This window comes from Patella vulgata, chromosome 6 (genome assembly GCF_932274485.2).
Source record: "Patella vulgata chromosome 6, xgPatVulg1.2, whole genome shotgun sequence".
Lineage (NCBI taxonomy): Eukaryota > Metazoa > Mollusca > Gastropoda > Patellidae > Patella > Patella vulgata.
This window is the reverse complement of record NC_065884.2, coordinates 64,770,081-64,786,528: the sequence shown is the minus strand read 5'-3', so window position 1 is coordinate 64,786,528 and position 16,448 is coordinate 64,770,081.

The window sequence follows — 16,448 nt, the reverse complement described above, 5'->3', positions numbered from 1 at the left end:
GTAATTAAAAAGAAAAAGGAAAAACAAAAAACAAATAATAATAGTTATTCACAAACAATAAATACTATATATACAATAAAATTAACTTTCAAGTTTAGGAAGGTAATGATGTACGTTCAGCAGAAGCGAAATATATAAATTTAGCTGTAGATATTATAAGTTTTTGATCAGTTGACGACATCAAAGAGACAAATTTATAGATATTTGGACTAGTATAATACAATTCTCTTAAGGTATTATATGCAGGACAAATTAACAAAAAATGGTATTCATCTTCCAACGTCTTCAATGTACAATATTTACATAATCTCTCTTTCCTGGGTGTATTTAAATATCTGCCAGTTTCTATGCAGAGCGAATGCGTCGAGCATCTAAATTTACTGAGAGCTACTGTAAACTTCAGTTTTAGGTCATCAATGCATAGATAAAATTTAAATAGAGGTAAATCTGTGAACGAATTATATGTGCTTAACTTAGATGAAGCAAAACGTAAAGAATTCCATTCTTGGATAGATTGGTCAAACAGTTTAGCTTTTAAAATATTAAAATAAGGAAGATTAAAATCTTGATTCGTCCAGTAAAAGGAACAGCCAATATTATCCAGTAAACTTTTAACATTGAACACCCATGTTTTATTACTGTATTTCTTTTCCAAAGCTGAATTCCGTGAGTGGTTGTAAACAAAATATTTTAAATTATCTTTATCTGATAAAACATTTATCCAATATTTTAATATACAATTTAGTCTGGAGTAATATTGAGTTGTTCTTCCAAGCTCTCCATACACCGAAGCACTATGCGTAGAGGATTTTAAAAGTAATACCCGTTTACTATGGAAGCCTATAACTACCATTCATAATTTCTACTTTTCGCCTCTTCAGAACACGAAAGTCGAAAAGTCGAAAAGTAGAAGTTACGACAAAATGTGAGGCGACAAGACGGTATACAAGCCAAAATCAACTCGAAAATAGGAAATTAAGAAATAACACACTGCGATAATAGCGCCCCCCGTTATTTCTTAATTTCTACTTTTAGACTTGCATTTTGGCTTGTATACCGTCTTGTCGACTTTCGACTTAGTCATATTTTTGTATTTATTGATGTCAGTAAGAAGGCGCCAACACGCTATACAAGCCAAAATGCAACTCGAAAAGTAGAAATTAGGAAATTAACACACTGCGCTAGCGACCTTTGGATCTGTCGTACTGTCGACTTTTCGACTTTACTACTTTTCGCCTAGGAAGTTGTTGTAGTCTCTGCCTTGCAGGTCACATTTGAATACGCGCAATTCCCGTTAACAAAAATGTTTGTGTGATAGAGTCTAGTAATGATGGCGGAAGAGGTCATTAATGTATCATCGGCATACATTAAGGATGTTAATATCAGAGAATCAATAATGACAGGATCAATAACTTTATAATTCATAAATGAAATGAGTTAAAATCATTCAAATAAAATAAAAATAATAATGGTGATAGGTTATCTCCCTGCTTCACGCCTGCATAAGATGGAAAACAATCTGAATAATTATTATTAAATTTTACACATAAATTTACATTACTATACATAGACTTTATACAGTTTACCATTTTTCAGATATACCTAGTGATTTTAATTTTATAAACAATAGATTTCTATCAATTTTATCAAAACATTTCGAGTAATCTCCAAAGCAGCAAAATAATTTTTGACCGTTTGACAAATACTTACTAATGATCAGATGCAGAATAAAAATGCAATCTTCAGTACTTTTTTTTTTGCTTGAAAGCCAAATTGGTTTTGTATAAGGATATTGTTATTGGTAGCCCAAGACATTAACGTTTATTAACGACTAGTGGAAAAAAAGTTTACTGAATATATTCATTAAAGTTATAGGGGGGGGAGGGGGGTGGATGGCCGAATGGTTAGCACGTGCGTGCTGTACCATAAGGCCTGTCATTAAGTCAACTGGCGTGGTTTCGAATCCCCGGTTGTACGTAACAAGGAGTAGGGTCGACTGTCGAACCTCGTGGGTTTTCTCCGGGTCCTCCCGTTTCCCCCCCCCCCTACGCGCAAGCGAATTATAGAAATAAAATTAAACCATATGTTAGTCCCGAAATGACCTAGTTTGTGTCGAGTGGACTTTAAACCCCATTTCTCTCTCTATCTCTCTCACATTTGTGTTATGCCAAGATAATTATTTACATTATGTACATCACCTTTTTTAGGTACCATAACTACTACACACTGTGACCAGTCTGATGGATATAAACATGAGTTAAACAAAACATTATAAAAATTACATAAAGGAACAATTAACCATTACAGGTTTTAACTATTTCTGAAATAATACCGTCCCTTCCGGCGCTTTTACCAGTTTTCAGTTTTGAAATAGCTTGTGTAATCTCCTGCGTAGTAATAACTTTATCTAAATCACATTCGTTAGTTTGCGACTGGAATGGCTGTGTATAATTAAACTATTACAGTTTTTAACTATTTCTGGAATAGTACCGTCCCTCCTAGCGCTTTTACCAGTTTTCAGTTTTGAAATAGCTTGTGTAATATCCTGCGTAGTAATAACTTTATCTAAATCAGATTCGTTAGTATGCGACTGGAATGACTGTGTATAATTTTCAATTGAACTTGTAGACTCATTATTTATTTCATAGCAAACTGCGAACATACTACTGAAGTGGTCATGAAATTCTCCTAAAGATAAAGATATGTTTGGACATTGATTAATTGCTGTGCTTTTTTTAGGGATTTCATGTGGGACCAGAATTGTTTTGTTTTTTTTTTACAGGGGGGGGGGGGGGGTGGATGGCTGAATGGTTAGCACGTGCGTGCTGTATCATAAGGCCTGTCATTGAGTCAACTGGCGTGGTTTCGAATCTCCGGTTCTACGTGACAAGGAGTAGGGTCGCCTGTCCAACCCCGCGGGTTTTCTCCGGGTCCTCCAGTTTCCTCCCACTGCTAAAGACCCCAACGCGCAAGCGAATTATTGAAATAAAATTAAACCATATGTTAGTCCCGAAATGACCTCGTTTGTGTCAAGTGGACGTTTAACCCAATTTTCTCTCTCTATCAATTGTAGCCTCGATTAAGACAGGACGTGGGTACAACTAAGCTGATGAGAACATAGAAACCATTTTTGTGTTTTAAGATTTCTTTTTTTCCATGTGGGAGGGGTTGGGGCGTGTGAATGTATAGCCCACAACGTTTCTGGTATCTGATTACTTCTCTTAACAGGTTGTTATATCTGACAGACACATCCTGTATTTATCGGGTGGTTATTTCCAATAAAAGTATGGTAATTTTGGTATATATGGAAAGTAGAGATATCCAATCTAACTAGAAAAATACTGGATTCCCCTAAAAACACTCATGGGGCGTATACAGGACAAAAATATAAGGGTTCCCCTTATCAACAGCCCGACGATTAGGAATTTCTGCACGCGTGATGTCAAAGGTCACACGCGAACATTGGGTGCTTGATGTACAAGTTGATAAACTTTATGAAGAGTTAAACGTACAACACTTTCTGAGGTAAAAATGACGGAAAAAGACGCGGGTAGTGGATAATCCGAGAATTTAATTAGGATTCGATATTTTAATAGTAAGCGATTAAAGACAACATCGTCTTATGTATGCAATGAATTCTCCTCTGACTTCAAAGAGAGGTAAGTCACGTGACGTAAACGTGACCTGGTTTAATCGAATTTTTATAGCAGAACATTTCTTCGCAATTACAATGTTTGAGAAGGATTTGAAGCAAAATTATGACAAATTAATTAGTTTGAATATGTTTTTAGTCCATATATACCATTAAATCACCCAGTTTGTACGCGGGAACCCATCTTTAAGGCCAGCTCAATTTTTGCCAAGGTCCAGCGTTAGGATTACATCTCGTGACCTATGACGAATAATTGAGTTGGCCTTATCATTAAGCACTAACCCTGAAGGAGTAGTTACTGAACAAATCTGACATTCTATTTATGAAACAACTGGGCAATGGGCAATAAACAATTAAAATACGTTACCACTCAGCGTTGGTATCTCGGAATGTTTCAAATTGATTTCACATGCAATATTTTCAGGTTTAAGTAATGATAATACATCTGTAAAAGGTTATGGTAGAAAGTTTATTGGTGTTGGTTCCGGCGGAACTCTGGAAATCCATGGGGAAGACAAACTGTCCTGGACAAAACTAGCTCGAACTATTCCAGCATTGTCACAAACCTGTGATGTTGTGTACGATCACGAGGTAAGATTTTATATATAATCGTCACGTTACTCCGTTTCTTAATCCGACCCGAACGACTACATGGTGTTCCTTGCTAGGCCCTGCGTCCTGCGCCACTAACAATGGATAGCCACGCTGAAAATATGTCTCGGCCAACAAAGGGATTGAAGCCGGGACCACCGTGTTAGTGGGCCACGACCTTAATCAACATGCCACTGCGAGTAGAGTAGTTCCGACACTAAGCCATTGTCTATACTTTCTTGGTTATACTCTCGACCGAGAAGAACTATTTGCAAAACCACACCCCATGAGGTTTTCTCCGGGTCCTCCGGTTTCCTCCCACTGCTAAAGACCCCTACCCGCAAGCGAATTATTGAAATGAGGTTGAACCATGTGTTGGTCCCGAAGTGACCTAGTCTGTGTCGAGTGGACGTTAAACCCTCTCTCTCTCCCTCTCTCTCTCTCTCTCTCTCTCTCTCGAATTTCTATCTAATATCTTGTGGAACTCTTGTGTGAAAAAATTCCACATAGAACGCCCCTATTCTAGAATCTCCATACTTGGTTTCTAAGCAGGGATAATGAATTTGATTCGTCAGAACTCTAGGAGACAATACCTCTACGCCAATAATTGAGGTACAAATGTGAGAGGGCCACAGAGAGAAATGGGGTTTAACGTCCACTGGACACAACCTAGGTCATTTCTGGATTAACACATGGTTCAATTATATTTCAATAATTCGCTTGCGCGTAGGGGTCTTTAGCAGTGGGAGAAAACCGGAGCCCCCGGAGAAAACCCACGAGGTTGGAACGGAAAGGCAATTTGCTGAAAATTTCATTCAAATTGATCCACTATGAACCGAGAACTAAGCGAATGAAATTTCTGCCTAGCCTCGGTCATCATTACTAAAGTCAGTAGATAAACATCATAGTATCGATTATACATTTAATGGTTTAATCGAGAAGGAAAGCTATGAGGTAAATCGGCTCACAATCCACTTAAGTTCGCAGGCTAGAGATGCCATCTAGAGTTGATTATGGTCTGGATAAGTTAATTAATGTATAATGAATAATTTAGATAACATCTCAGGCCTAAAGAAAGACCTTCAATAGACAAATTTAGCTCTTGCATAATGTATGTTTATGTCTTCATCTAATGAACTTGTAGGTTAGGTACTGACCAGTTAACTTTTCATCTGATGTTTTGGTTTGAGCTGGTCTTCATCAGATGAATTGTTCTATTCAAAAACAGTAGGGGATATTTGATTTTTAAGTGTTATTAAAGTCACCTAATGAAACTGACGAAGAAACAAATGACAAAATGAAATGAAGTTCACATTCATCGATTTATTCCAAATGATCGTTAGACTAAGTAAGGCACAGACTGACCATTATAAGGGTAAAATGATACCCGGGGTCAAACAGCAAAGTTACCACAGCATCACAACCAAGTCAGTAACGGGTAAATTCTCCTCTGTTTGCCAAACAAGCATTGATCCGACGTGGCATACTCCTAATGAGACGTCTAAGGTCATTTTGGTCCAGATTGTCCCATTCCTGTTGCAACGCAGCAGCAAGTTCTTGGACATTGGCAGGACGTTGTTGACGTTGACGTAACCTCTGTCCAAGCATGTCCCAGACATGCTCGATGGGGGAGAGGTCGGGACTCAGTGCTGACCAAGGTAATGTGGTGATGTTCTGTTGTTGGAGGTAACCTGTAACGATCCTGGCCCTGTGACATCTTGCGTTGTCATCCTGGAAGATGAAACGGCGGCCATGACGTCGTGCGAACTGCACAACATGGACTGCCAAGATGTTGTCCCGGTAGTACTGGCCTGTAACACGCCCTGCAACAACATGTAAAGCCGTTCTTCCAGCAACAGTGATGCCTCCCCACACCATAACAGAACCACCCCCAAATCGATCATGTCTGATGACGTTAACGTCTTGGAAGCGCTCGTTTCGACGACGCCACACCCTCCTACGTCTGTCCAAAAAATCAACAGTGAACCTTGACTCATCTGAAAACATCACATTGCTCCAGCGTCGATTATCCCAGTGTTGACGATCCCTACACCAACGACGTCTTGCCTGAATGTGATGATCTCTCAAACAAGGGATCACGCGAGGACGTCGGGCGCGAAGGTGACCCCTATGCAGTCGATTCCGAATCGTCTGGCCACTCACTCTCACACCAGTGTCTGTTTGAAGACGAGCGCTGATCTGATTTGCTGTGATGACACGATTTCTCAAGGCCAAGGTACGGATAAATCGATCCTGGGCTTGAGTTGTCGCCCTTGGTCGACCTGAGCGTGGTCTGTCCTGTACAGATTGTGTATCACGGTATCTGGACCATAGCCTGCTTATGACAGACTGAGAAACATTCATCGTCCGCGCCACAACCGCCTGTGTTGTGCCGATCTGTAGCATGCCAAGGGCACGTAACCTTTCATTTTGGGTAAGCCGACGCATATCAAAATTTGTTTTCTGGTCACTAAAACTATTAAACTGATGTTTCCACCCTGGAATTCAATGCCACAATGACTGTAACATTCAAAGTCAGAGTCGTCCAAATCTTGGGTTGGACCCCCATGATGATCCCAAGCATCACATGCATTCCATGCGGTAGCTATTGGTGCGTTTGGGCGTCACATGTAACTGGAAATGTTTCTTCTGTTAGGTTCTATAGTGACTTTTTTCGTAGTCATTTGCATATTTTAGTATTATGCCCCCAAAATCAAATATCCCCTACTTTTTTTGAATAGTATATATGTTGATGACACGACGCTGTCAGAGTTATCTTTCCCTATATGTTTAGTTGCCCATGAATGAAAATTAATTCAGTGAACATCGAAATTCTACGTTAAATTTACAAATAATTAATGTTTCCTACTCTTGTTTTAGCGATACAAGATGATAAAATCGTTGCCATGGCAGTAAAGCGAGGTCTAGGACTGGGATCTGAAGGAAGGGATTTCGAAAAGGTTTACAATGCTGTTGAACGATTAGCAGGCCTGGCATCTGGTGCCAGTAAAATTAGGAATGCTGCAGACCTAGAAGCATATGCCCTCATAGCATTCAAAGGTTCGTATATATTGTTGATCATGGATGCGTTTAGATTTATAATCCGATATAATAGGTATTCACGGCAATAAACAAACCGCATTCCAATGAATTTGACAAGTTGAGTAATGCACTTATATTGCTCCTGCGTGTATTTTTGTATACATGGGACAAGCTAGCTTAATTCCCAACTTGGCCAAATTTACAAGCTCTAGATATTGTAACAGCGGTAAGCAGTCAACTATATCTATCTATTGTCGAAGATATACTCTGAAAATAAAACATAATTAGAGAAAGTTCAACTTTTGTTAAATTTAAATCGGAGTTAAAAACACATTTGTTTAAATATTATTACAAACTGTAATGACATTTGTTAAGCGCTAAGAAAAATCACGGGATACAATGAAACGCTCTAGAAGATGCATATAATAATAATAATAATAATAATATTGGCCTGCACCACTGACAGTAAAACTTCCTCCGGATTTTCCGGCATGCTTTTCGCTTATTAGTAGTGCAGGACTAAGGGCGCGACACGGGCGGCGCCTAGTTTTTCGGATTGCACCAAAAACCGAGTACACGCTGTAGTTCATGTAGGAGAACAGTTGAAACTCAATTGACGTCCGGATAACTTTTCCCTCATAGCACACTGTATGATGTATGCCCATCTTCATTAGCAAGGTAGATACAGAAAAATATGACATTTATAAACTCAATTTCATTCAATTATTCTTTCCATGCAGTTAACCAATTGTGTTATTTTTCATCCAGGCAAACCCGAATACACCAGGGAACAGCACGTGGCAAAAATACGGTCACAAAACTACACTCAAACAGATGAATCAGTGGAGATTGACCTATGGGGTCAAGGGTTGAAATTTAGCGTTCAGAGCACCGTTAGCTGGCAGGGAAAACAGAGAATATATGATAAAGTCGACTTCCAAGTTCTTACAACGGCGGTTGCTTATCCAAAGGTTGATGTCATTGATGGCGTATCGTCATGGAAACCAGGTACGTGTTGATAAGATAGTGAAAATCATCTGTAAAGGTCTTCAATCCAACAAAGTCATATTTTGTATTTTAATTTACTCCGCCGTTTTTGTCGTTTAGATGACATAATTGTAATACCAATATTTCATTTGTTTTTGTCCAAGTGATATAATAGTCATGTAATTTGTTTTTTTTGACTAGTTGAAAACATTGTAATACTAATAGGTCATTTGTTTTTGTCGTCCAGGTGATATATAATTGTAATATGTGACTTGTTTTGGTTGACTAGCTGATTTGTATTTCTAATGTTACTTGTCAACTACGTGATAAAGTTGTATTTCAGTTGTTTTGTCAACTAGGTGATAAAGTTGTATTTCAGTTGTTTTGTCAACTAGGTGATAAAGTTGTATTTCAGTTGTTTTGTCAACTAGGTGATAAAGTTGTATTTTAGTTGTTTTGTCAACTAGGTGATAAAGTTGTATTTTAGTCGTTTTGTCAACTAGGTGATAAAGTTGTATTACTAATATTGTATGTTTTGTCGTGTAGGTGATAACGTTTTATTACTAATATTGTTTGTTTTGTCGTGCAGGTGATAAGATTGTATTTGCGTCAACTGATTATGACTGGAAACAAGCTGAAGAGAAAACTGTTTATCCTTGTACAGATTGTAATAATAACCAGTTCAGAGTTGATGGTGAGTTTGTTTTATTTGACACTCTGTAATACCAGTATTGAGATGTCAAAATTAACTTAATACCCAACTTCCCCAAGCTGATTAAAATACAGATCCTATTTCGTTTCGGTTTTTTTATTGTTCAAAATTTCGTTTTTCTTGTCTTTATTACACTAAAATCTGGAAGAGTTGTTACATAATCTCCCTCCACAGTATGCTAGTTTCCAAAAAACAATTAGAGCCTTTAAGAGCACGTGTTTACTGTAGGCGTGCCTGTAAATACCAACAAACAAACAAATGTGCCTAACAAACTGACCAGTACAAACAGGACTTGGCCGACAGTTGAAGAAGGTAGACCTATCCAGTCCAGCTTGAAAGCAATTTGCTGTGTGTCTTTGGAACAGTGCTGCATACCAACATATATATGTATATGCATGTACTGTTAAAGGTAATCACTGTTTTAGGAGCTTTCAAGTACAGTCATTTTGGTCAAATAGCAGATGGTGCTGATGAACGTGGCGAAGTAGCGCTGTTAACACGAAATATTGTTATAGAAGGAAAAATGGAAGACGGTTGCTATGGTGATAGTAAACGGGAAACAAAATTATGTGGATTTTTTAATATTGATACATTTGGTGGCCACTTGAAGGTTTGTTATTTAATAACTAGCTTTCCTCTGGGGTCTATTTTTCGAAAACAACTAACCTTACAAAAAGTATTTGTGTCCCGGGTCCTTGTCTGTAGTATCTTAAATTTAATGCATCGAGGGGTCCCGTGTACACGTTGGCCTTAAAAATTGTAATTTGATGTAGTGCCCGGGCAATATTACCCTTATTATACAACAATGCCAGTTGCAGGACGTTAACTAAATTTTATTTCGTACCAGGCTGTTGCTTATGTCGATTTGCACGGTATTTGACGGTGGATAAGTGGGTGAGACGCTGGTTCGCTAGCTGAAGGTCGGGTGTTCGAACCCTGCATTGGCCGAGAAAGTTCATCGGGAGTTTCCGGCGTGGTTCCCCCTTGTCAGTGGTGCAGAACGGACAGTCTGACAAGGACAGTTGTCTAGTCGTTCGGATGGGACGAAAAACAGAGGACCTGTGTATACATCGGCGTGACAGTTGGAATTCGATATAAGAGTAGGCCATAGTGCCGCTCCCCAAGCACAATTTCCCTCATAGCACACTGTATGGCGTATGCCTGTCTTCATTAGCCCAGTAGGACGTTAAACCCCATTGAATTTTTTGCATTTGACTTAAATGTCAATTCCATGCCATCCATTGTTGAATTTGAATGCATCAATGTCCTCAGAGCACCTTGTCTAACTACAAATTTCATAAAGCATAACTGGACTTATCTTGTGTAAATTGTATTAATATTATTGATATTTTAACAGGTTCAACAGAATTTTAGCTCGGTACATATTGAGGGAGCAGAACTTTATCATATGGACCAACAACATGAAATAGGTAGGGCTTTTAGAGATATGACTACATAACAATGTTGTATCATCACCTGCTCAAACAAAAACAATTACCTTATTTCCACCATTAATGTTTTTTTACAGGTACTTATCCCATTCATTTTCACATGTGTGATGACGTAGATGGTTCATGGGTACCTCATTACTCGATACATCATACATTAGGTCGATGTTTAACAATCCATGGTACGGATGGTCTAGAGGTGAGATTTGTTTAACTGTGCTCGTAGGAATACGGTAGATTGTTACATAATGGCAGACAACCCAGAAATAAATATAATGCGGTTTAGTAAGTCCTTACTACTGTTACATAATGGCAGATTTTATTGATAGTTATCGTGCCATCTTGACACCTGAAAGTAGAATGGATTTAGATATCGTTATGTCGGCTATTGACATCCATGATTGTCCAGATTTCACTCATTATTCATTATCATGATATAAACTTATAGTTGACTCGTATTATATAATGTTCTATGTCTTGTAAGCAATCTGTACTGAACGTTTAATCTGGTATATGATGCAATATAACCAGCTGCATAATCCCTTCAATCATCCATTGTCTAGAAAGGGTTCAACAGCAGAAATCAAAAAGAGATACGATTGTAATTCAGTGAAGGCCATGGGTGCCTTGGGTTAAGGCTAGAACAAAGGCCATGTAAGTCGGTTAGAATGGGGACCGCGCCGGTCTCCATTCCAGGCCAGAGGGCCTGAAGTTAGCAGACTCAGGTCTGGCGGAATCCAGCCGAGCTATGACCAGGGTTTTCTCAACGCAGTATTATTTAAGAAGGCGTGTTCATATGTTTAAGGAAAAATAAAAGTATTATATGAAATTTAAACCAGTGTTGTCATCCAGAACCGGTTCAAAGAACCAACACTGTTACAAGATAAATGTCTTAACATTGTCCAGTAAGAATTGCCTTCTCTCGCTCTACAAAAGGTATAACAACGAATGATTTTGTACGTTGGCATTTCCACGAATGGTGCATCCATATTGAAGGCAACGGTACACAATAAAGGCGATGGATCTAATATTAAATATTGTTAGGATCGTCTGAAACTGCTGCTGTGTTAATGGTAATTTATGATCTACTGGGACATGTTATATTGATAATGTATGTTATGATCATCTGGACTATGTTATATTTAAGGCAACTGATAATGTATGTTATGATCATCTGGACTATGTTATATTTGAGGTATCTGATAATGTATGCTATGATCATCTGAGACATGTTATATTTGAGGTATCTGATAATGTATGTTATGATCATCTGGACTATGTTATATTTTAGGCAACTGATAATGTATGTTATGATCATCTGGACTATGTCATATTTGAGGTATCTGATAATGTATGCTATGATCATCTGTGACATGTTATATTTGAGGTATCTGATAATGTATGCTATGATCATCTGGACTATGTTATATTTGAGGTATCTGATAATGTATGTTATGATCATCTAGACCGTGTTATATTTAAGGTAACTAATAATGTATGTTATGATCATCTGGGACATGGATATTTTCTGGAGGACAGTGCAGAACAAAGAAATATTCCTGATGGAAATATTGGTATCTCTACCAAATATGGTGCTCAGACATTATCTGACAGCAAAAGAAGCTGGTGCGATACGAAACTAAGGAACTACTGCAAGTAAGAAAATGTTAATAATAATGTAATTAAACCTAGTTGCTCGGGATTTTCCAGTATCCCCCCTCCCCCAAACACCCCGCCCCCACACCCAACAAACACCCCGCCCTGATAAGGAGCTCTGTGGTGTTGTATGAAACATGGGGATGTCGTTGACACTTTGGAGTATACTAAACTAACCCGTAACGTTGTAATTATGTCTAGCCCAAATCGAAGACATGGCACACTGCATGGCGTGTTCCCATCTTCATTAGCTCAGCTGGTGTAGAGAAGACGTAAACCCAATTTCATATTCCCGTATTGATATGCCACATTCGTTACTGCATTGGCCGAGAAAGTTCATCCAGATTTTCCGGCGTAGTTCCCCCTTGTCATTGATGCATAACGGAGGGCCTGACAAGGTCAGCTGCCTAGTCGTTCGGATGGGACGAAAAACCGAGGTCCCGTGTACACATTGGCGTGCACGTAAAAGATCCCTTGACAGTTGGAATTCGATATAAGAGTAGGCCGTAGTGCCGCTGTCCGGGCACAATTTCCCCCAAAGCACACTGTATGGCGTATGTCGTCTTCATTAGCCCAGTTCGGAGCAAAACAGTAGGACGTTAAACCCTATTTCATTTGCGGCAGCCTACGATGGCTTAACGTGATGAGGAATAATACTATTTTAATATTGGCTGTTTAGGTATGGAGAGGGGTATCCATTCAAAGTGTAAAAACTAAAAACTAAGATAATAAAACTATAATGAAATAATGTATTTCTATAAAGTAGGACGTTAAACCCCATTTCATTTCAGGATTTTGGTTTATTAATTCTGATCAACCACTGGGACCATCAGCAAGAAGACAACTTAAGCGAGGTTTAGTTACAGAAAATAGTACCAGATATACCCCAGTAACAGAGTTTTATAATAACGTCGCTCATTCTAACGTTAAGGTATCTTTACATCCCACTTCTACCTCGTTGCCAGTGGCAACCTTTGATAAAACTGTCCTGTTTATTTCCAGTATAGGCACGAAAGTATCCGTGTATCAGAAATGAACAGTACGCTTTCCAGAAAGCGTACTGTTCATTTCCGACAAACAAACACTTTTATACAAGCATTGAAAATAAGCAGGATGAAAACAAACGCCTAGAAAGTCATACATTTTATTACAAATAATTTCAACGGACGAACCATCCGCCGATCCACACTTCACCAGGATTGACCCACGTTGTGCAGCGTTCTTTACATTACATTTAATATAATTGCAGTCCCCTACGCCAGGGACAAGTTGACGATGTGGTTGGCTCTTATGTTCACCGACTTAGTCAAAACAACTTCGTCTTTCAATACGGAGTGCAGTCTAAAAAAACCCACGTAACTGTTTTACGCTCAGGGTAACGCAGCCAGACGCACGTGTAAATACTACTCAGGTCATTTCTCCACTGCAAAATCAGTCTACCACGAAATGTAACGTGAGGCACAGAAAGGGATAAATGAAAGAGCAGAAAGTATTTGTCACATTTCACTTTTTTTCACATGTCGCTTCACAATACTCGATAGAAATGTCTATCGGTGAAGATTAGGACAAATTTGGTCGGGGCCGCCTCGGCTATAGCTATCTATAGTAACCCTTTTATAATAACGTCACTCATTCTAACGTCAAGGTATTTATAGTCAGTTTTATAATAAGGTCGGGGGGTTGGATGGCCGAATGGTTAGCACGTGCGTGCTGGATCATAAGGTCTGCCATTGAGTCAACTGGCGTGGTTTTGAATCCCCGGTTGTACTTGGCAAGGAGTAGGGTCGCCTGTCCAACCTCGTGGGTTTTCTTCGGATCCTACGGTTTCCGCCCACTGCTAAAGACCCCTACTCGCAAGCGAATTATTGAAATAAATTAAACCGTATGTTAGTCCCGAAATGACCTAGTTTGTGTCGAGTGGACGTTAAAGGTCGCTCATTCTAACAAATATAATGTAATTTTAACGGTTTTCGACCCATCACCAAGGATCTCAGATTGTTTGTCATTAAATCAACCATGAATCATAGAAATATTGGAAGATCTTACGTCATAGTACAATACCGACAGTTTGAGTTTACAAGGACATTTCGGGATGAATAATTCGTGCATGAATCCTGGGGCACACAGTATATGTCAGTATAATGTCTAAGCAATAGGGTAACACTACCAAACACTATGTAACAAACGTTTATGTTTGAAATGAAATGCGGTTTAACGTCTACTGTTTTGCTCCGAACTGGGCTAATGAAGACGGGCATACGCCATACAGTGTGCCATGAGGGAAATTTTCTAATTCCATTTTATTTGGCCATTCTCACGATTCTTTATATGGAAATGAAATAGGTTTTAGGCTACTATTGTTCTAGACCATCTGGTGTTGAAGTGGGGGACATGTCATGCTGTGTGCTACAAGGGTACTATTGTTCTGCACCATCTGGTGTTGAGGAGAGGGGCGCACGCCATGCTGTGTGCTACAAGGGTACTATTTTTCTACACCATCTGGTGTTGAAGACGAGGCTACGCCATGTTGTGTGCTACAAGGGTACTATTGTTCTGCAACATCTGGTGTTAAAGACGCTGATACGCCATGCTTTGTGCTACAAGGGTACTAAGACGAGGATACGCCATGGTGTGTGCTACACGGGACATTTCACCCGTACATCGGCGTTTCGGCATCGGTTCTTGAATGCCAACTGCCATCAAATTTTATGAATAATATACCTACCTGATATATGTACATATGAATTATCGTTCCTTACGCTAAAACTCGCACTTTCCGGTACTAGACCAATCGAGTCTACCGGAAGTAGTAAACATGCGCACGCACCAGATCACATGATCCCATGCACATGTCAGTTCATTCGAGGCGCTTACAAATCGCCCTTGAGAAACTGATTCTGCAATTAGGGGAAGGATGGGAGGGTTCGTACATATATCAGGTTGGTATATTATTTATAAAATTTGAACTTATGTCAAATTTTTGAATTTTATTTCATAATATCCTACCTGATATATGTACATATGAATTATTCCTAGATTCCCCAAGCATTACATGAATGGAGGTGGGATTCAGATCAGTGTAGCTCAAATACTTTCTGATTTATATATATATATATCTTGTGATAACAACGAACACAAGTTCAATGTTGTATAAAAAATTACATACCTCCTGAAAAACTCGCCGGGATTTCTGATATATATCCACTAGACTTTAGCAGACTTTCTAAAAACCATCACCTCATGAACACAAACCATTACTCGGTTTGCAAGAAATCAACATTTACATCTTGTAAATAAAACTTTATAAATGTATTTTCCTGGGTCCAGTCAGCACTTTCCATGATACTTTTCATGGAAGAACCTTTGAATAGAGCCCAGGAAGCTCCCAATGCCCTAGTAGAATGTCCCCGCACAGCTGGCACTATATCTCCTTTATAGGCTTGTCGTATCACATTTACAATCCATCTAGACACTGTCTGTGTCGAAACTGGTAAATGTGGCTTATTTACGCATAAAAACATCTTAGTTTGATCTCTTCCATTTTGTTCTCGAAAAGGTTCTGTCATCTTTAAGTAGATTGCCATAGCTCTTTTCGGATCTAATAGCTTGTTATCTGGAAAAGATGGTATATACATTTTTGGGTTAAAGTGTGATGCTCGATCTTGTTTTGAAAGACCTTGACGAATAAACGTAACTCCATGGGCTTGAATATTGACATTTCCTTTTCCCAATCTAAGAGATTGTAGGTCGCCACATCTCCTGAATGAAGTTATAGCAAATAAGAAAACTGTCTTCCATGTAACATATTTTAACTTAGATTTACGCATGGGCTCGAAAGGCGACCTCGTCAACATACTTAGAACTCGGGGTAAATCCCATTCTGGGAGAAGTTTCCGAATTGGTGGCCTTGAATTAAAAATTCCCCTTAGTAAACGGATAATATATGGGTGTTGACCGACTGGAACTCCCTCCACTGGTTGCAACACAGTGGATAGCATGGATCGATAACCAGCAATGGTTCTATAACTTAGATCCTCATCGAACAAGTGTGTCAAGAAATTTGCACAGTGACCTAAATTTGATACATAGGGATCAATTTCCCGTTCACGACACCAGCATACATATTTCCTGAATTTGGACTTGTAACCTTTTTGTGTCCCAGACCTCCATGAGGCTGCCAACAATTTCCTAGTGTTAGCCGAAAATCCTGTTGTTTGAAAACGTCTGTCGACAATCTCCATGCAGTCAATTGAAACAGTTGTGGATTTGGGTGGTACAATTTTGGATTTCCCTGCTCTAGTAATACCTCGAGATTCGGTAACCTCAATGGGGGAGCCACTAACAGTTGTAATAACTGAGG